Here is a 9,242-nt window from a genome sequence, read left to right on the forward strand (position 1 = left end):
CCAGATAGTTTGGATTGGGAAAATGCTAGGAGACTTGTAGATTTTTTGGGCCACTTTTATGATCTTACCTTGAGAATATCAGAATCTCGATATGTCACTTCTAATATATTTTTTAATGAGATCAGTTAAGTTGATTGTTTATTGCAAGAGTGGCAAGGGAGTAATGACATAGAATTGGCATGTATGGGTGATAGGATGAAGGTGAAATTTGATAAATATTGGGGGGATCCTGATAAGATGAATAAAATAATTTATATTGCAGTGGTGGTTAATCCTCAATATAAGTTGGAATTTATGGAATTTGCTCTTTCAACTGTGTATGGGAAAGAAAAGGGTATGGAATTGGCGAAGAAAATTAAATTGACTGAATATGAGTTGTTTGATGAATAGAAGAAAACATATCAAGCTGAACATGGATGTGGTAGCAACATAGCTGGGAAATATAAGTGAGAACAATGAAAGTGAAGGAGCAAAAAAGAAATCACGGTTGAATTTGGGGGATCAATTCTTGAAACATAAAATAGAGACTGGAGAAGTTAATAGCAAGTCTGACTTAGATTGCTATTTGAATAAGGGCATTAAAGTGGTGGATGAAAAAGAAGAATTTGATATATTAAAGTGGTGGCAACTTAATTCTGGTAGGTTTCCCATCCTCTTAATCATGGTAAGAGATATATTGGCAATGCCTATATCTACAGTTGCTTCAGAATCAGCTTTTAGTACTGGAGGTAGAGTACTTGATCCTTTTAGAAGTTCTTTAACTCCTAAAATTGTTAAAGCATTAATATGTGCACAAGATTGGTTGCAAAAGTCCCATTGCTGCAAATCCATTGAAGAGCAAATTGCTGACCTTGAAAGGCTTGAAGAGGGTATGTGTTTCGATTAATTTGCTTTTATTTGTTTCTAATTTATTTGCTAAATTATTTTTTATTTATTTTTCAGCATTTTCACTTTGTGAAATAAGTAGTACAAATGATAACACTGTGAACCTGGATAGTTGATATTATAGGTAAATATTGCTATAATTGTTTAGAGTTATTATTGTTTATTTTGTTTATTTTTTAAATTTTTTTTTACCAATTCTAATCATTTTCATGTTTTCATATCCATCAATTGGTGTTTGAAGCATTCAGGCTTGCTAGTTGGAGACAAAGTGATGGAACTATTGTAATAATTTAATTTGTAATTGTATGACTTTTTATGTTGGACACTTGCTTATTTGCTTTTATATTTGATGTATTTTATGGAGTTTATTTAATGTGGACTTAATAAGGACTTTTATTTTATTGGTTTGGATGGCTTTCATTTTATGTATTTAGATTGTCAAGGACTTATCCATTTGCTTTATGATGAATTTTTTTTTTCAAATTATTTTATTTTTATAGAGATTTTGAGTACTACATGTTTAATTTTATTAATTAATGTGAAATCAGGTCTAAGCAGGGTAAAAATCAAATCAAAAAAGCAAAAATCAAGTTCAAGTAAGGTGAAATCGGGTCCAAAACATAAGCCCATTTAGAGCCCAAACCTAATGAACCAAATCGAACCAAACCAAAATTCTTCGGTTCGGTTCAGTTTGGTTTATTATATATTTCGGTTCCGTTCGGTTCATAATATTATGTAATTCGGTTTATCCGGTTTTCTTGGTTCGGTTCTGTTCGATTCGGTTTCGAACCGAATGCTCAGCCTTAGTCACCACAAGATCCCATCTTGCTTTTTGGTTGACTTAATTCTATGGAGCCAAGTGTCAAGCTCCATTTAAATCATGAAAAATGGTCTTCCATCATAGGAAGACAAGTGGCAATATCATATGGTGCCATGTGTCAACATCTCATGGTGCCATATGTCACCATATGATTTAATCTTACTTTTTATATTTTTAATTTGTGTTCGACCCGGGCCGTTCAACGACACGGCATGGGGCGCGTGTCACACGCCCGTGGGCGCTGGAAAACAAGCACTGGACCTTGTAAATGCCCAGAACACGGTCTAGGTCGTGTTTCTTATGTAGTTTGGTTTTCTTGGTTTCCTTTGATCCGAACCAACTTCAAAACAACCCAAACTCAACCCAATCACACAATTAAGCCTCAAAATCAATCTAAATGGAAAATATAGATGCTCCGATACCAATTGTGGGAGTGAAAGCATGGATTTAGGGCATTTAAAGCATTGAAATTTCAAAAAACATTCTAGGGTTTCATGCATCATACAAGTGTTTTATGGTCCTAATCAATTTTCATTGCTCAATTGCATACTAAAACACATTTTAATATGCTTTAAACTTTCATTTGCCATTTAAGATTATGAATTAACATTTAATTCACAATAATCCCTAATTAAAAGGGGGATTTTAAGCACTAACCTCTTGATGCATAATTGATGTATCCCCCTTGCTTTTGATGCCTCTAGGACTACAATTGTAGTCCCTCTAGCTTGTCCACCATAAACACACTAAAGATCAACTATGGCAGCCCCAATTTGATTTCCCAAGCCAATCTAACCACTTGAAAATGGGTTTTAGTGATTTAGTGAAGGTTAAAGAATGTTTAGTGGACTAGAAATAATTTCTAACACTTTTAATTCAAAGAAAACAAGTGATTTCTCTTTGAATCAAAATGAGAAAAAGAAGAGAAGAGAGGAACACCCATGTTGCCGTCCAAATGAGGGAGGAAGAAGAAGTTACATTCTCTTTCTTCCTTTTTCCTTTTATAGTAAAGTCAAATCTCTCTTACCCTTGCCACATGTCACCACAATATCCCATCTTGCTTTTTGGTTGACTTAATTCTATAGAGCCAAGTGTCAAGCTCCATTTAAATCATGAAAAATGGTCTTCCATCATAGGAAGACAAGTGGCAAGATCATATGGTGCCATATGTCAATATCTCATGGTGCCACATGTCACCATATGATTTAATCTTACTTTTTATATTTTTAATTTGAGTTTTCAACTCAAAAATAATAATTTCTCCTCTTCAGATTAATTTATATAAAATATAAATTAATTGATTACTTAATCTCCATTAATTAATTTCTTACAATTAAATTCATATTTAAACAATTTAAATATAAATTTAATTTATACTATACATCCAATAACCTAGATTTGATTTCAAGTCATGCTAGGGACCTTGCAATCTTATTGCAAATCAAATCTAATTAATTAATTAATTAAACTCTTTAATTAATCAATTAAATCACATTTTACTTGGTGATTAACTTGTGTAGTTCTGTGACTTACTAGGCTCTTTACTTGTTGGCAATGATAAATGATATTATCCCATAATATCAGTAGAACTATTTCTTACCTTAAATGATTTCTCTAAAACATTTCAGGTACATTATAGACCATGGTTGACACCTAGCATAGCATGCCATGGCCACCCAATTAGTAATAAGGAATACCTTAAATGAATCTTTAATCATATGTTACCATGCACTAGAATCTCTTCGTTATAAAATTCCATTTCCATCTGGAGTCATAGTTAATGTCAAACTCCATTTGCTATGAACATTATGTTCTCTTTTAATTCCAATTCTTAATTAATTAGATTTTCTTGTCAGAAACTCTTTTCTGACTAAGTCTATCTATCCTGGCCAGGAGCTTAAATCATCAAGAATAATTAAATGAATATATGATCTCATCCCTATTTACTTAGGGTAACGGATTTCATTTTTATCAACACCTATCTTCATATATAACTAGTAGGAGCCAACACATGCCCATATACCCATACACAGTATGAGTATGAAAACATTATCAAACTCAAACTACATATATATAAGATAACTGTATTATCTCAGGTCTAAAGATTATATGCACTAATATGATATATGACAATGCATTGATAAGAGTAAACTCCATGTGCTTGTCATAAGCGTCACTGGTTCGGCCTACTTATCATGTATAAGTGCCTATCATGTTTATTATGTGGCATAAGACTCACCACTCCATCTTATTATATCTCATATAAATACCTTGGGAACAAACATGATTACAATCTTTCTGGATAAGTCATGTCATTTGTGAATTATCTTCGATTGTGAATCAATTTATGATACTTTGTTATAGAAATACTGTCACTCATATTCTTAACAACTTAAGAATAGAATTTCTAACAAAATATCAATGGACCTTTTCAATTACACATAAATAAATTATGTAAATGGAAAAGTAAAATTACTTTTTATTAATAAAATATGTACAAGATACATATAAAATGATATACTCTATGACATACTACTAACAATTTCCCACTAGCACTAGAGCCATTCATTACAATATCTTAGACCCATCTTCTCAAGATGTTGGTCTAACTGAGATTGTGACATAGGCTTTATGAATGGTTCAGCTGGATTTTTGGCTGATGCTATTTTCTGCATGACTACATTGTCTCGCCCAACTATCTCTCTGATAATGTGGTAGCGCCTTTCTATGTGTTTGGATTTCTGGTGAGACCGGGGTTCCTTAGCCTGTATGACCGCTCCATTGTTGTCACAATAGAGAGGAATTGTTAACTCAATAGAAGGAACTACTACAAGTTCTGTCACGAACTTCTTTATCCAAACAGCCTCTTTTGCAGCATCTGACGCAGCAATGTACTCGGCCTCTGTAGTGGAATCAGTAGTCGTACTCTGTTCGGAACTCTTTCAACTGATTGCTCCTCCATTATATATGAACACAAAACTAGAGGTAGACTTTCTATCATTAATATCTGATTGAAAATCAGAATCAGTGTAACCATCCAATTGTAGGTCGCCACCTCCATAAATCAAGAATAAATCCTTAGTTTTTCTCAAGTAATTAAGGATATTCTTGACAGCTATCCACTGTTCCAAACCTGGATTGGATTGAAACCTGCTAGTCAAACTAACAGAATACGCGATATCCGACCTAGTACACAACAATGCATACATCAAACTTCCAATAGCTGAAGCATATGGAATCCTGGCCATCTTGTCTCTTTCTTCAGGTGTCTTTGGAGACATTTCCTTAGAAAGATGGATACCATGTCTTACTGGTAACAATTCTCTCTTGGAATCATGCATATTAAACCTCTTTAACACAATTTCCAAGTATAGACTTTAGGATAAATCAATTATTCTTTTCGCTCTATCTCTATAGATGCGAGTTCCAAGAATATAGGTTGCTTCCCCTAAGTCTTTCATGAAAAATGTATTTGACAACCATACCTTGACAATTGTCAACATACCTATATCATTGCCTATCAAAAGAATGTCATCTACATATAAGACAAGAAAAGTGATAGCACTCTCACTTTCTTATATACACATGGTTCATCCATATTTTTTATAAAACCAAATGACTTAATGGCTTTATCAAAACGGATGTTTCAACTCCTCGAAACTTATTTCAACCCATAAATGGATGTTTTACCTTGCATACCTTGGAACTATCTTGGGATTCAAAACCCCTAGGTTGTTCCATGAAAATGTTTTCATCAATGTTTCTATTGAGAAAAGTTGTTTTAACATCCATTTGCCAAATCTCATAATCATAGTATACAGTTATCGCTAATAAAATTCTAATTGATTTAAGCATGGCAACAGGCGAGAAAGTCTCCTCATAGTCGATTCCTTGCCTTTGGTGAAACCCTTTCGCTACTAGCCTTGCATTATAGGTCTCCACCTTTCCATAAGAACCAATCTTTTTCTTTAAAACCCATTTATTTCCTGTAGGTACAATACCTTCAGGTGGGTCAATAAGATCCCAAACTTGGTTCTTACGCATGGAATCAATTTTGGATTTCATAGCTTCAATCCATTTAGAAGAGTCTATATCTGATATAGCTTCTTCATAGGTAAAAGGATCATCTCCATGATTTATTTATTCATGAGCAAACAACTCTTGTTCATCTGCATAAAGAAAACCATACATTTCTGGTAAATGAGATATCCTGGTTGATCTACGAGAATTATTATAGATGTTTCATCAATAGGCATAGGTTGACTAGATAGATCTATATTCATCTGATTTGTTGGTTGGTTCGAATTCTCTAATTCTAACTCTATTTGCCTTCTTTTGCCACCTTTTTGAATAAACTGTTGTTCAAAAAATATGACATCTCTACTTACCATAACCTTTTGTGAAGTAGGCAAATAAAAATAATATCCAAAACTTTCTTTTGGATACCCAACAAATCGACCCCTCTTTGATTTCGTTTCCAATTTGTCAGTCTTCAGCTTTTTAATGTAAGCTGGACAACCCCAAATCTTAACATGTTTAAGACTCGATTTTCTTCCACGCCATATCTCATAAGGTGTGGAAGAGACTGACTTTGATGGAATGCTATTCAGAACATGCAAAGTTGATTCTAATGCAAATCCCTGAAAGGAGACTGGCATATCAGTATAGCTCATCATACTGCGTACCATATCTAATAGAGTACGATTTTTCCTTTCAGACACACCATTTAATTGTGGCATTCCTGGAGGAGTCAGCTAGGATATAATACCATTCTCTTTCAAGTATTCATCAAATTCAGTACTTATGTATTCACCTCCATGATCTGATCGAAGAGTTTTAATACTTTTTCCTGTTTGATTTTCTACTTCAGATTTAAATTCTTTGAACTTTTCAAAAGATTCATGTTTGTATTTCATCAAATACAAATACCCAAACCTTGATTTATCATCAGTAATGGTAATAAAATAATGATAACTGCCTCTAGCCATTTCTTTGCATGGACCACATACATCACTATGTAAAAGTTTCAAAATATTTTCAGCTCTTAACCCCTATCCTATAAAAGGTGATATAGTCATTTTACCTTGAAGGCGGGATTCACAAGTTGGAGTAGGTTCAGAACCTAATGAGGATAAAATCTCCATTTTCTCAAGCATTGCAATCCTATCTTCTGTAATATAACATAATCTTAAGTGCCAAATATATTTTGAATTTGAGTTGATTTTCATCATGTCATTACATTCATTTAAATTACTTGCATTAAATTTGTATTTAACATTATTATCTAAATAATAAAGTCCATCATGCATAACCCGAGCCAACATATTCATTTCCAAAATAAATATTACGAACATCATTTGTGAACTGAAATTCATAATCATATCTAGTCCAACTAGATACATAAATGATGTTCTTAAAAGCATTAGGTACATACAAAATATTATTTAAATACAAAACAAGTCCATACATGTACAAAGATTTAGATACTATGGCTAAAGCTTCAACAGTTGAGTTATTGCCAATCCGAAGTCTAACATCTCATGTTTGCAAGCTGTTGCTACTTGCTAGTTCTTGCATATCAAAAGTAATGTGAGAACTAGCACCAGTGTCTAAAACCTAAGTTGTAGATGAACTATGAGCATTATCAGAATCTAAATAACAAGATACAGACATACCTTCTGAAGGTTTATCTTTGTTGTCCTTTAAAGAAGCAAGATACTCAGGGCAGTTCCTCTTCCAGTGCCCATCCTTCTAGTAGTGGAAACACTTTCCTTTGCCTTTGTCAGCTTCGGTCTTGCCCTTCTGTTTGGCTATCTTCTTTGAAGGTCCAGGAACTTGAGGTTTTTTTTTTCTTATTACTCTTCTTCTTTTTGGACTTTCCAGAAGAGGAGGATGCAATCAAAGCCACATCTTTTTCTTTATTGTCTAGCATATTCTTTTGAGCAATAACTAGTATGTTCAGCAAACTAGCTAGAGTGCATTCTTGCTTAGTCATATAGAAATTTGCCACAAAATTTTCAAATGACTCTGGTAGGGACTGAAGGATCAAATCCGTCTGCAGTTGGAAATCCATGTGAAAATCAAGATGTTCCAGCTGCTCAATGAGCCGAATCATCTTATCGACATAATTTCCTACATCCTGTCCCTCTGACATTGTGACACCCTTTACCTGTCTACACTGTAGCTGAGCAAGATATGCCACACAGTGTGTCAGAGTACCAATTCATATTTCTATTACAATTTACTCTTTTTAATTCATTTATTCACAATTTTTTATTAATCTGAGTTTTTTCGCAAATTTTATAGAAAATTTGACAGAGTGCCAGCTGTAAATTAGAAAAACAGTTCTTTTGAATCTGTTAAAAATACTTCTAATATAATCAAAATTTCAGTCTCAGTCAACCACCAACATCTTTCCACATTTTCTCAAATGACAACAATATTTCAAAATTTTAATTCATTCATATCATACTCAATTCCATAAGAAAAACTCAAATTATTATTGAACATGGTTTATAAATAATTACATCAAAAGCATAATTACATGAGTTTAAAATATACATAACAAAAGTTTACAAATATAAAAGACCAAAAATAGCCTAATGTCCTACCAATGCACTGCAAATGTGAGGTGACTCTGGATTCTGTGTGCAGATCTGAAAGCTCACCCAGTATGAGGTTTGCTGGACTCCCCACCTATGTCTCCAGTACCTGCGTGTGGCAAAAGCGACGCGCTAAGCAATTCTGCTTAGTGGTGACAATATAAAATAAAATAACTAAAATAACATAAATATGCAGAATGTATATTTACATTTTAGGTAGACTTAATTTCTGGCATTTATTACAGTATTATTCGATTAAAATTTTGTAAGATTCATTATCATTGTCCGAGTAACCCCTACTAGTCGACTGGACTGGATAAATGGGTAAACTGGCACTGGGTACTAAGTACCTCGGACCATCACACCATCGGTCACATTGCGACTCCCGGTGTGCAATAGAACAGCTAATAAGCTGTAATAATCATCAGGGATAAAATTCAGGTATAATAACTCAATTAACATAACCAAATGCTATTTTATCACAGAATGGCATGTGAGGCCATAAAACACAGAATAGCATAAAGCCATATGCAGTACTAGTAATAGAACCCTATTGGCATGCCAACCTATTCAAACCAATCTTGCTAGGTGTACTAGGGCATGTTACACTCTTAAATTATACAATTCTTGAAATTCAAGTTTAGGTGTTACTATTCATTTCATTAGTCAACAAAAATGTTGACTTTTGCATAGACAATAGGTACATTGGTTATAATATTCCCAACATACCACATTTTGCATTCTAAAATTGTTGGTATTGGTTGCCAATACCATTTCCAAGCTTAATGTTAATTGTTCAAAATTTTCAGATTTCAAGCTTTGTGTTTACTGTTCCATTAGTTATTTTTGCAGTGGGAATTTGGCAAAGTTGTCAACATGAAAGTTATTCCTTATTGTGTCTAATTACATTTATTTTTTTGAATCACTCCATTTAG

Source organism: Hevea brasiliensis, chromosome 17 (assembly GCF_030052815.1).
Source record: "Hevea brasiliensis isolate MT/VB/25A 57/8 chromosome 17, ASM3005281v1, whole genome shotgun sequence".
Classification (NCBI taxonomy): Eukaryota; Viridiplantae; Streptophyta; class Magnoliopsida; order Malpighiales; family Euphorbiaceae; genus Hevea; species Hevea brasiliensis.